General features: G+C 54.1%; 1 protein-coding gene across 1 annotated transcript in view; it reads left to right on the top strand.

The window, feature by feature from the left end:
• The first annotated feature begins 548 nt into the window (after positions 1–548).
• The window catches only part of PTPRE (protein tyrosine phosphatase receptor type E), a 158,425-nt gene continuing 146,727 nt past the window's right edge, over positions 549–12,246 (top strand). Inside the window, exon 1 of the mRNA XM_072804878.1 lies at positions 549–642. The gene's annotated coding sequence lies outside the window, so the exon portion shown is untranslated. The remainder of the gene's footprint in view (positions 643–12,246) is intronic.

Raw genomic sequence — 12,246 nt, 5'->3', positions numbered from 1 at the left:
TCTCGGGGGCTGTCGGAAGCAGAAGCGGTGCGGGGTGCCCGCCCTCCCCTGCAGCGCCCGCGGGAGCCGAAGCTCCTCCGCAGCAGCCGCGGGGCCACTTCCTGGTGCCCGGGGCCGCGGCGGGCAGCAGGGCCTCTCCCGCACCTGCCGCACCTGCCGCACCTGCCGCACCTGCCGCACCTGCCGCACCTGCCGTCCTCGGTTCGCGCCCCGTGGGCGGCCGGGCCAGGGGCTCCCCGGAAGCCGCCTGGGCGGCGGGGCGCTTCCAGGGGGGGCGGGTGCCCGGGGTGCGCTCCCCGCGCCGGACACCAGGCGTCGCCCCCGCTCCTCGCTGCGCCGCCCCCGCCCCCGCCGCGGAGCCGGAGCCGCAGCCGGAGCCCGAGCCGGAGCCGGAGCCGGAGCCCGGGCGGCAGCGGAGGTGGAGGCGGCGGCGGCGGCGGCGGCCGGACCCGGCCGCGCAGATTTCCTGCTCGGCCGCGGGCGGCAGGAGGCGGCGCCAGCGGCGCCCGGACCCCGCGGCCCCGGCGCGGCCCCCCCAGCCTCCGCCTTCGCGCCGGCGGGGACCCAGGGGCGCCCGGGAGGGCTGCGGGCCGGCGCCCGGGAGATGCGGAGCCGCGGCGGCGCGGGCGGAGCGGCCCCGAGGTGAGCGCGCGGGGGGCGGCGGCCGTGCGCCCTGGGGACCTGCGCCCTGGGGACCTGCGCCCTGGGGACCGCGCGCCCTCGGGGACCGTGCGCCCTGGGCGCGGACAGCGGGCCGGCGGGAGCGAGGGAGGGAGCGGGGGAGGGAGCGAGGGAGGGGCGGCGCCCGCTGCCGGCTCTCGGAGCGCGGTCCCCGGCGGGCGGGGGGGGGGGGGACAGGGGGGCTCCCCGGGCGCGACCCCGGCCGCGGCGCCCCCGAACCCCCGCCCGCCCTTGGCCGCCGCCTGGGCGCCTCTCGCGCTCCCCCCCCACCCGGGAAACGGGCGCTCAGGGCGCGTGTCTGCGGGGGGGGGCGACGGGGGGTCCCACGGGTGTGCCGGGGGCGACACGGTGCCGGGCGGAGACTGGAGCCTTTGGAGAAAGTGAGTCGGAGTTGCGCCAACTCGGGCCGGGGCGGGGGCCGCGCGGCGGATGCTGCGGGAGGGTCCGCGCGGCGGCGGGGGGGCGGGGGGCGCAGACCTGCTGCAGGGAGCACCCCGACCCCGTCTGCAGTGTCGGCGGGGTGGGTGATGTGACCTGTCAGGGCTCCCGGACCCGAGGTCGGCCCGGGGCGCACCTGCGGACCCCCCCTCCCCCCCGCCCTGGGGACCGCACGGAGGGGGAAGGCTGGGAAAGCCATGGGGTGCAGACGCAGGGCCAGCCCCGCCAGACCTGCAGGACCTGACCCGAAATTCCTGGCCTGGCAAACGTTTCTAGAAGGGCGCACGTTCCGCTTGCAGAACCGTGTGGATGTGTCTTAAAGGAGGACCGCTCCACGGGAGTTGCAATGCTGGAAACTCCGGGAAAGAAGGACGGGGCTCTGGGTGTTACAGGGTGGGAAGCCCATGGAGGGGAGTGGTGACCAGCCAGGGGTGGTGGCTCGGTTTAGAAATCCGGATCCTGTCCAGTCAGCTCTTGACCCCGAGTGCCCCCTTGACCCAGAGTGCCTGGAGGCTTTGTGCCCCTGCCACTGAGGAAGTTCTGTCTCTAGAGTAGACTCAGGCCCATTTAAATTGTGAGCGGAGGGAGAGGTGGAGGGGGTGTCTCCCAAGCCAGTACATTCAACCAAAGGTGGGCATGATGCAGTGGGGTGCACGCAGCTGGCTCCTGACGGCCATGGTCACCCAGCCTACCAGGTATGGGGCAGCGCTTTGTGTGCACATGTTGTTGGGGTCTGTGCTCTTGAGCACAGACTCTAGGCCTTTAGGGAGGAAAAGGCCAGCTGGTGACATGGAATAGGCCCCAGAGATGGGACTGTGCTGTCAGCTAGAGGGCCTGTAGTGGCACTTGGCCCTCCCCGGGCATGGCTCTGCCTCTGTGACCTCGGGGACACGGGTCTTTGTTCACGGGTGTTTGTGATACCTGTGGCTCAGTAGCCTCCTCAAGGAAGAAAACCCTAGAGTCTCCGTGCATTGACATGAACTAGAAGCTGGATTTGTCCCTATAGAGGGCCAGGTCGTTGGATGAATGGTTGGTTTTAGATTTGAAGACGGAAAAAAAAAAAAAAAAGGATTTGAAGACGTACCGAGACATACCACGTCGACCCCCTGCACCAAATCAGTTGTGAGAAGTGCAACGGCTGTCACCTTGAGGCTTCTGGGACCCCCCGGAGGCCCAGGGCGAGCATGAAGCAGTGCAGCCTTGTCCCCATGCTGTACACAGAAGCCCCTTCTCACACATGTGTGCGAATCATCAACTCCTGAGGGGGGCCGCAGTGGCGGGGGTGGAAGTGCATCGGAGGGGTGTGTGGAAGGCGATGCCTGAGGAATCCGCAGCAGTTGCCAGGTGGTTAGTAATGAAGCTGAAATGAGTTTCGGTTGGTCAAAACATACGCCTCCTTCACACTCCGCCCCCAGTGGTCCACTTGGCTCCGCGTCCACTGCCATCATCCTGGTCCCCATACCTCCTTTTATCAAAACTCCCTCCTTGGAGGTCAGATGAGTTTCCGATCCAGACCACTCTCCAGCAAGTCTCACACCCACACGGCCCCTCTTGACGTTTCTCCTGGAATATCCAGTGCCTTAGCTCAACAGTTCCTAAGGTCAAACTTGTGAGCCCCCCAGCGCCCCCAGCCCCACCAGCCCAGCACTTTCCCACTGTTTTCCCACCTTAGCCATCTGATCACACCAACCTCCCACTGCTGTAGAAGGACAGGCTGGGTTCTAGTTTCCCTGAGGACAATATTGTATCCTTAACGTCCAGCCAAGCACCTGGCAGTGAGTGCGTCGTAACTGTCATTGGGCAGGTGGACAAACGAGGAAGTATTTGAGGAGCTCATCCTCTGAGGCAGATGAATTTGTGTCCTTTTAGCGGATGTCAGTTGTGGTTGATGGGCAGCCACACACTTGTGTCGCAGTAGATTGGACTGGATGGTGGAGAGGTGAGAGAGGTCCCTCTAGGGCTTACGTTGCCACTTCTTCTGGTGATGCTGAACACGTGTGCTGAAATGACTGCGCTGGACCAGAGACACTCCAGATGACCTCTAGGAGGCAGGTTTGGGAGCAGTGAGGGAACAGCATGGAAGCTACCCCCCACCCCATTCCTTTACTAGAGTGATACTTAGAGAGCTTCTGCTATCAAAATAGGAACAGATGTATCCATCAGGATAAAGACGGGCCTTCCTAATACTTCATTATCACTAAGAGAGAACCTGTGTGTTTCAGGAGCATCTCCAGTTCTTTAGGCGGGCTCTGTCCTAGGGAACCAATGCTCACTACTCCCTGGAGGTGCCCCCACGCTTTCCACATCCTTGGAGGTAGCGTCTCCTGAGCCTTCCCCCTCCCTTTTCTCCATCTTAGAAACTCCTATTTATACCTCACAGCCCACTTCAAATGCCTTGGGCTCCTCTAAGCCTTCCTGACCCCTCTACCTAAGGAAATCCCCCTTCCCTTTTCCCCTTTAGTTCCATAGAAGGTTAACTGCACCTGTCCTAGAGCACTTAGCAGACTCTTGGCTTTTCGAATAGTTTCTCTCTCCTAGAGTAGAAGGTGGGTCTCTGAGAGTTTGGACTTCGAGTGGAGGTATGGATTTACATAAATCCTGGCTCTGGTGCTAACCTCGGCTGAGCTATTCGAAACTGATCCCTCCGTGTTCTCCTCTGTAGAATGGGAGTGATCATCTCTACCTCCCGTGGCTATTTTGAGAGTGACAGGTGGTACATATACAGTACAGGCAGATGACTGGCACTCAGTAAATTGTGCTGGGCTAAAACTCCTAAAACACCTAAAGTTGTGGACTGCATCCATGAGGATCCAGTGAAATTTGAACGAATAAATTAAATGAACGAAGTCAGAACTCATATTAGTGGATACGTTTTGCCTGCCATCCAAAGTGCTAGGTCAAGCCAATAGGTGTGACACGCTGGCTAACTTTATTTTTTGCATGATCGTGTGAATGATTATGTAAATTTTGTGTGATTAAGTATTTTAATCTCATAGTGCCACCACCTACCTGTGCTCCAAGATCAAGTCCATTCTGGAACACCCACCGTTGACTCTGCAGTGTTAGAGCGGTCTGTGAGGCAGACATGCAATTTTTTATGCACATTCCCCTATGCTCGGGGGCTGGATTAGACCAGTCTGTGGGTGAGACAACACAAAAGTGAGGTAAACCAGAACCAAGGAGCAGTGTGGGCTAGAACCGGGTGCATAGATCTGGGGTCGAAAGAACAGCTCCTAGATGGGATAGAGCATGCCAGCTATGGGGCTGTGGACCCCCGAAACATGCACAGCTGAGCATTTCTTACCTGCACAGAGGGACGTGTGGCACTGGGCCACCCCTGAGCCCCTCGTAGCTCCAGCACATTGGCCAACCTCACCCTCTCCACGCCTGGGGCTCGCAGTGCTGCTGACTCTCTAGGACTCAGTCCCTCTGCTGGGGCTGCCTCCCGTTCTCAGCTCACCCCTTCTGGCCACATCTCTCTCTCTGTGCCCTGGGTACCAGGTCTACCTAAAGTCAGATGTGGCTCATGGGCACGTTTAGCACGCTTTTATGTCAAATACTGGCCCGGGACATACCAAAAATCTGTTTTAGATGGTTAGTTTCTCATTATTTTGTCACCTGCATTTTTTTCCTCAAAGCAGAGTGCTGGGTAATCTTCTAGCTGGTTGGGGTTTTGGATCAGTGACATCTGAGCTAATAGGGGTTTCACCGAATTTTACGAATCCTCTAGCAGACATGGGTGCACAGTGTGGGGGGCTTCTGCTGGATGCTGTCGGCAAGATCCCTAGTTTGGGGATTACCAGGCCAGCTTCCTTTTCTTCTCTTGGTCTGGCTGCTGTTCCCCAAATGTCACTTGTCAGGGTCCGCCCCATCCAGGTGTTCTGCTCCGGGAGTTTTGATGTGGTTCACAGCCTCTTTGAACTGGGACAGCACCCGGCTCGGAGCCAGAAATGTGGGCATTCTTGCCTTTCTTTTAACTGCACGAATACTTCAAAAGGGCTGATTATGCTTACGAAATAGAAAAATTTTAACACTGTGTTTCAGGCAAACAACTTTTATATTGATTCCCATTGAAATAGGAACCAAATAAATATTTTTAAAGGATGTTTATTTTAAAATACCCTTCCACGGAGACAGAACATGAGAGTCTCCTAATTCTGGGAAACGAACTAGGGGTGGTAGAAAGGGAGGTGGGCAGGGGGTGGGGGTGACTGGGTGACGGGCACTGAGGGGGGCACTTGATGGGACGAGCACTGGGTGTTATTCTATATGTTGGAAAATTGAACACCAATAAAAAATAAATTTAAAAAATACCCTTCCAATATAAAACAAGACTTTCCAATTAATACAGCCCATTAGTGTATCTTGTATGAGATAACCAAATAGGTGAGAAAGTTTTCTTTTGCCCAGAATCAAATATAAACTCCACCAGGAGGTGAGGAGAAAAAAAAATGATGTTTGACTGTATGCCAAAAACCTGAAGTGTTTTTTGGACAGGTATTTTGATGTCAGTGTTTCTTGGGTGAGGAATGAAGAAATGATAGGAAAAGTTGTGTAGGGGCGCCTGGGTAGCTCAGTGGTTGAGTGTCTGCCTTTGGCTCAGGGTGTGACCCTGGGGTCCTGGGATTGAGTCCTGCATTGGGCTCCCTGCATGGAGCCTGCTTCTCCCTCTGCCTGTGTCTCTGCCTCTCTCTCTGTCTCTCATGAATAAATAAATAAATAAAATACTAAAAGAAAAGAAAAGTTGTCTAGACCCCAGGCTGGGGTTGTGGCACCACTGGGTTTGGTCCAGCAGGTGGGCTCATCCTGGAATGAGTGTTCAGTGTTCAGGGGGCTCCTGAGGCACGTGAGTGGCTGCACGGTCCTCTCTGGGGACAGAGGGACACCTGTGTGGTGCTGGGACTCACGGGGCATCCAGCCCTTGCACGTGAAGTGTAGACATTGGAGGGTGGGAGTGGAGGATGCTGCTTGCAGAGGGCTCGCCCAGTGAGGATTTTACTTTGTCTGAGTACCGGCAACAAATCTAACCAACAGAGCTTTTCAGTGCTAGGGGCTCCAGTCCCAGGCTCGGAGCACAGACTTTGGAGCACAGGGCATGGGGTCACATTGGGACTCTTGACACTGAAGCTTTGGACAAGTGGCTGACCTTTTCCCAGTGTGATTTCTTGTCTATCCAATGGCGACAGTGACACTGCCCAGACAGGGCTGTCGTGTGGCTGGATTGAGGTCACGTGTGGGGAGCGCAGGCGAGAGCTTGCCAAATGGTCAGTGACCTGCTGTGCGCCCGGGCGTCTCGGGGTGGCCGGCCTTTGGATTGGCACGGTCCGGGCTCTCCTTTCTCCTCTGCCACATTTGCTTTGTCCTCAGGGCAAGTCACTTAATTTTCATTCTATAAATGCAGACATAATTTTTGGTTATTAATGTCCGTAAATCTATTTGGACGTTTCCAGCTGAATGTTAGTCACCGATTTTTGCGCTAGGGTGCAAATTAGTTCCATTTTTCTCCTCAACCAGGATTTCAGAATGTCCTCTCACATCGCTGCTGGATTACAATGTATTATTCTAAGTGACCTTTGTTGGAAGCCTTTTAATTTTGTTTCTCACTCCAAAAGGACTTTGCATTTCTCGGGCTGTGTCTCTGTAGTGGGCCTTTTGTGGGCCTGTCGGCTGGCTTGCGGCAGACTTGGCCCTGACTCCTTCGCCAGCACCCCAGGGTGTCCTTGGAGGGTGGGGGCCCACTGCTGGCATGGAGCCCGGGCAAGTGGAAGCTCCTGTCCTGGCAGGTTCCTCGTTAAACTGCGGGCGCTCTGGTCTTCCTTTCTTCTCCAGTTCAAAAGGCCACCCTCAGAGGTGGACACCCACGGGCCCGATGGCCTGCGGCCCACCCCACCTCACCCAGTCTGCTCGTCTGGATTCTGGTCATGGGCTAAAGCTTTTATTTTGCTGTTTGAGATGTGGCACAGGTGGAAATCCCTCCGTGGGAAGGGCTGTGTCTTCAGAGTGGGCTCACGTCTGAGCTCTGGTGCTGACTCCCCCCGGGGGCTTGGGGTGAAGAGTTGAAGGAGGCAGATGAGTAGAGGGCCCGAGTGGGTTACAAAACACACTTTTGATGAAAGGCAAGGCTCTCTTTGAGGTTAAGATGGGATGGGTCTTGGGACGCCTGGGTGGCTCAGTGGGAGGTTAAGATGGGATGGGTCTTGGGACGCCTGGGTGGCTCAGTGGTTAAGCGTCTGCCTTCAGCTCAGGGTGTGATCCTGGGGTCCGGGATCGAGTCCCACATCCGGCTCCCTGCATGGAGCCTGCTTCTCTCTCTGCCTATCTGTGTCTCTCAGGAATAAATAAATAAAATCTAAAAAAAAAAAAAGGGATGGATCTTTGGAGAATCCATGTTCCCCTACGGAGACAAAAGTAGATCCTCCCTACAGAATGCTCCGGCTCACTTTCTAGATTCCAGAAACAGGTGCTGGAGAATTAAGCTAAAAGGTCGGTATTTAGCAGAGCTGTTCCTACAGATGTTTGTGTCTCTTTCCAGAGCTTTCCTGTCTACAATGCACTTCTCCACTGTTGTGCATATAGAAGAGAAAGTAAGAGAGGAGAGAGACAGAAGCAGAGACACAGAGACACAAAGAGAGATGCACAGAGACAGAGACACAGGCAGAGATAGAGATAAAGAGATAAAAATACCAAGAGACAAAGAGACACACAGAGAAGTAGAGATAAAGACAGAGATTCAGAGAGACAAAGAGAGACGCAGAGACAGAGACACATAGATAGAGGTAGAGACACAGAGACATGGAGGGAGAGACACAGAGAGACTCAGATACTGAGGTTCTTTTTTTTTAATTTTTATTTATTTATGATAGTCACAGAGAGAGAGAGAGAGAGGCAGAGACACAGGCAGAGGGAGAAGCAGGGTCCATGCACCGGGAGCCCGACGTGGGATTCGATCCCGGGTCTCCAGGATCGCGCCCAGGGCCAAAGGCAGGTGCCAAACCGCTGCGCCACCCAGGGATCCCTGAGGTTCTTTTCTTCTAGTATTTGTCATCTGCCTCCCGATTCCCTTTCAGCTCAGATGGGAGCTGGGGACGCTGGACACATGTGGTCAAGAGCTACAGGCCAGGGTGTGGCCGGGGACAGTATCAGAGGGCACAGGGGTGGCCTTCTTGGTGACGTCGGCACGGGGAGCCAACATTCAGAGCCAAACACTCTGAGTCTCTGAAGCAGAAGCGCTCCCACAATAACAGGGCAAAATCGCCGTGAACGCACAAAAAGCCAGAACATTTGTGTCTCTTTATTCCATTCAAGCAGCTACAGCCACCCTATCTGGGCTACCAGAATGTTGCCTCAGGGCACCTGCATTAATGACTAGAAAACAGGTGAAAGCTCTTCCAAAGAGATTAGAATTTTCCAGCTTCTTGAACAGGTAAAGATAAGCCCACGTGTGATCTTGGCTGCACCATGACGTTTGCTAACCAAACAGAAACTGGCCTTTGCTGCCACATTCGCTCAGGTCATCCCCAAACCTGCATTGTTACGAGGATCATTAATCCTTATAATTAGCGCTTTTTTTTTTTTTTTCCTTTCTTTTTTCAGGATGTGGTTTCTCTGGCTCTGGGAGTGTCCTTGGTTTCATAAACAGCTGAATGTTTAAGTAGTGGACGTAAAAATACTTTGAAACAGGAACCCAGCCCCGGCCTTAATTTTGAAGTGAGGCTGACTCAGCATTGTGTCTCCCAAGCCTCTGGCAGCACTTTATTAAGTGCATCAGTAATTCAATAAATTACTTTCTGCGAATGTTGCAAACATCAGCTAAAGTTCAGGCATCTATTGGAGATGTTATCAATCTGCCCATTTAGATTCCTTTGAGCAAAGTCCTGGTTTTGGCCCAGTGTCATAGAAGAATGCAAGAGCCAGAAATGTAATAATTTTGTGCCACATCGTGCCAAGCTGGGTCCGCTCTGAGCCAGCCAACAATATTCTTTCAAAGGATATTTCTTGGTCTTCATCAAATGTGTGGAGTATTTACAAGACTCCGTGAGGTCATCTAGAAGATCGAGACGGGGTGGTTGGAAATGTTAAACATGAATTGGGTCCCTGCCGTGTACACGCTCCGTGGTTAGTAGTGAAGTCATTAAAAAAAAGAGTCTCAGTGCCTATCCTGTGAGGGTTCCACGTCCGTGGGAGGTGGCACTCGCCACTTCCAGGGTGTGTGAAACGTGATGCCGGCCGCAGAGGTGGGCTTGCGGAGGAGGTCCTGGAGGGGCTTCGCCAGGTAGAACAGGCTTGGTTTTCGAGGATATTTTCTTGGCAGCCAACAGGGCTAGACCATTCAAGACAGAGGAGCTCCCGTGTGCTTGCCCAGCAGTGAGAAGTATCATGTCCTGTCTGGGGAGCAGCAGGGGTCTGGGTGGGGCCAGAGCCCAGGGATGGAGGGGACGAGACAAGAGGAAGGCTGGAAAATCTGGGAATCTGCAAACACTTGTAAGCCCTTGAGGAGTGTGGGTCTGCTTGATGGACAGGTAGTTTTTGTTTTTTTTTTAAGATTTTATTTATTTATTTATTTGTTTATTTATTTATTTATTTATTTATTTTTTTAAGAGACAGAGTGAACAAGAGAGAAAGCATGAGCAGGGTGAGAGGCAGGGGGAGAAGCAGACTCCCCGCTGAGCAGGGAGCTCGATGCAGGGCTCGATCCCAGGACTCCGGGATCATGACCTGTGCGGAAGGCAGATGCTTAACTGACTGAGCCTCCCAGGCGCCCCTGGACCCGTAGTTCCTAACCTATTTGGAATCATGGCTGCCTTTGAGATTCTGAGGAAAACTATAGATTCATTCTGTAGAAAAACGCATGTGTGCACACAGGTTTTTTTGGTTTGGGTTGGGTTGGGTTTTACAGTTTCAAGAAAGACTTGCCTGACCGCAGCCCCATACTTCTCAGCTGAGGAGACTGCATGCATCTGGACCAGACACATCTTGAGAGATGATGATGAGCTCAGATCATGGGTTGAGTTTGAGCTGCCCTAAGGGACCCAAATGGACTCCTTGGACATGGGCAGTTGTCTCTGCTAGGGTCTCTTCAAAGTGGCTGAGATAATGTGCGTGCCTCACTATGCTAATCATCCTAATTTCTTCTTATTAAAAACTCTGGTTACAGTGCACCTCTGTGCACATTGGACAGTATTCCTAATATGGTAACATGGAGTAAGTCATTTAATTGTGGCTGTTGTCATCGGAAGAGCCAGCTCATAGGGAGTGGGATAAGAATGGGCTCATGAAGCTCCGTGTGGTTGGCCACCGTTGGCCTCTGACAGGTTCAAACTGGGAGTCACCCCGAGCTCTCTCTCTGGCAACCAGGACTCTTGCCTTATAGACCTCAGTCTAGCTTGGGGCAACCTGTTCTATATTTCCTCTTATGGGGAGAATCCATATGAAGCAATGACAGTTACTAAAGGGGTGGAAGGGATCCCTGGGTGGCGCAGCAGTTTGGCGCCTGCCTTTGGCCCAGGGCGCGATCCTGGAGACCCGGGATCGAATCCCACATCGGGCTCCCGGTGCATGGAGCCTGCTTCTCCCTCTGCCTGTGTCTCTGCCTCTCTCTCTCTCTCTGTGTGTGACTATCATAAATAAATAAAAATTTTTAAAAAAGGGGTGGAAAATGGTGCTCTGGGGGTCAGGGGAAAGGAAATGTCCCAGAGGCAGACTGTGCCTGGGGGTTGGGGGGAGCTGTCTTGTGGTAGGGCATCCCAGTCTGCTCAACATCCCAGCAGAGTGGGAGGAAAGTCACCAGTTCTAGCCTGAGGGACCCGAGGCTGCCCCCGTGAGGAGTTCTGACCCTGGTTGGGTGCCTTCGCCGATTTCTCAGTGAGCACGAAAGAACCTTTGGTCCAAACCCCAGTGACCTGGACCAACTGGGAATCACCAGTTCTGTGTTCCTTTCTGGAGGAAGGAAATTTTACAGAGGGCTCCCTGGCTTGTCAAACATTCTCGAAAGTCACGGTGGTCAGAGATCATGGCATGTCTGTTGCATTAAAAATTCCTTTTCTCCCTTCATTGTACACATATCGGGCTGGACCCCAGAACGGTTCCTGGGACCGACCCAAGACTTGGCAGTTCAGCCGTACATCTGTGCTCAGGAGACTGAACTCATTGCACACCCAAGGGCCACCCCTTACATTTATTATCATCAAATAAAAAAGAATAGGGTTTTACTCATTTCTAGCTATTTCTTAATAGCCTTGCTCGTGTGTTTTTAGATAACCAAAAATATGTTTTCTGTACAAGCCTTTCAGTTTGCCAGAAACCAAAGCCAGTTCTCCCTTTTCATCTTAGATGGCATCTCTGAGGCTTGGCAAACACTGGGACGTCCCTGTGTAGAGTCTGAGCACGTTGCCAGCTGTGATGAGGGGCCTGAGGCCTGCCCAAGGTCACACTCTCTGCTCCAGGCCCCCCTGTCCTGACCCGGGGTGCCTCTTTTCTTGACCTCCCTGACCCCTTCATCCTTCCTGCCCTGTCTGACACACTGTCCGGGGTCTCAGGACATGGAGGCCCCTCGTCAGGTTCCGGGAGACGAAAGCCCACCTTATCTAACCCTGAGCGGGCCCCGAAGGTGAGCTGTGATTAGCTCACTGCTGTGCATCCGTCCCTTGCTTCCTTGTCCTGTGTCACAACAGGCCTATTTGGGGTGTGGCTTGTCTGGCGCATTGCTTCCCGGGGTACGTTAGAAGGCCGTCGCATGTGTGTGTCTTATCTGTAGCATGCTTTTGTCTAGCAAATGATTTATTATTTGTTATATTGAAAAGCATATCCTGAATGGATGGTCGGTGCCAGGCAGGAATCGATGACGTCGATTCTGGTTATTTGCCTTTGTAATGGATGCTGCTGTTGTTGTTTTCTGTATGGCGGTGATCTGTAAGGGTTTTGAGGAGATCATGCCTTCTTTTGAGGCTTGACATCTTGGCACATAGAGCAGCCTCAGGCCTGCTGGGGCCGAGCCTGGGGTGCCGGTCTTGGGAGACTCTGTGAACACCGCACACTGCATGTAGCAGGCCGCCCCCCCCCCCCCCCGCCGATCTGTGCAGACAGCATGAACATCCCTGACCCCTTTTCTGTGACCTAATGTCATTTAAA

This window comes from Canis lupus, chromosome 29 (assembly GCF_048164855.1).
Source record: "Canis lupus baileyi chromosome 29, mCanLup2.hap1, whole genome shotgun sequence".
In the NCBI taxonomy this organism is placed as follows: domain Eukaryota; kingdom Metazoa; phylum Chordata; class Mammalia; order Carnivora; family Canidae; genus Canis; species Canis lupus.
This window is presented reverse-complemented; position numbering and strand designations above follow the sequence as displayed.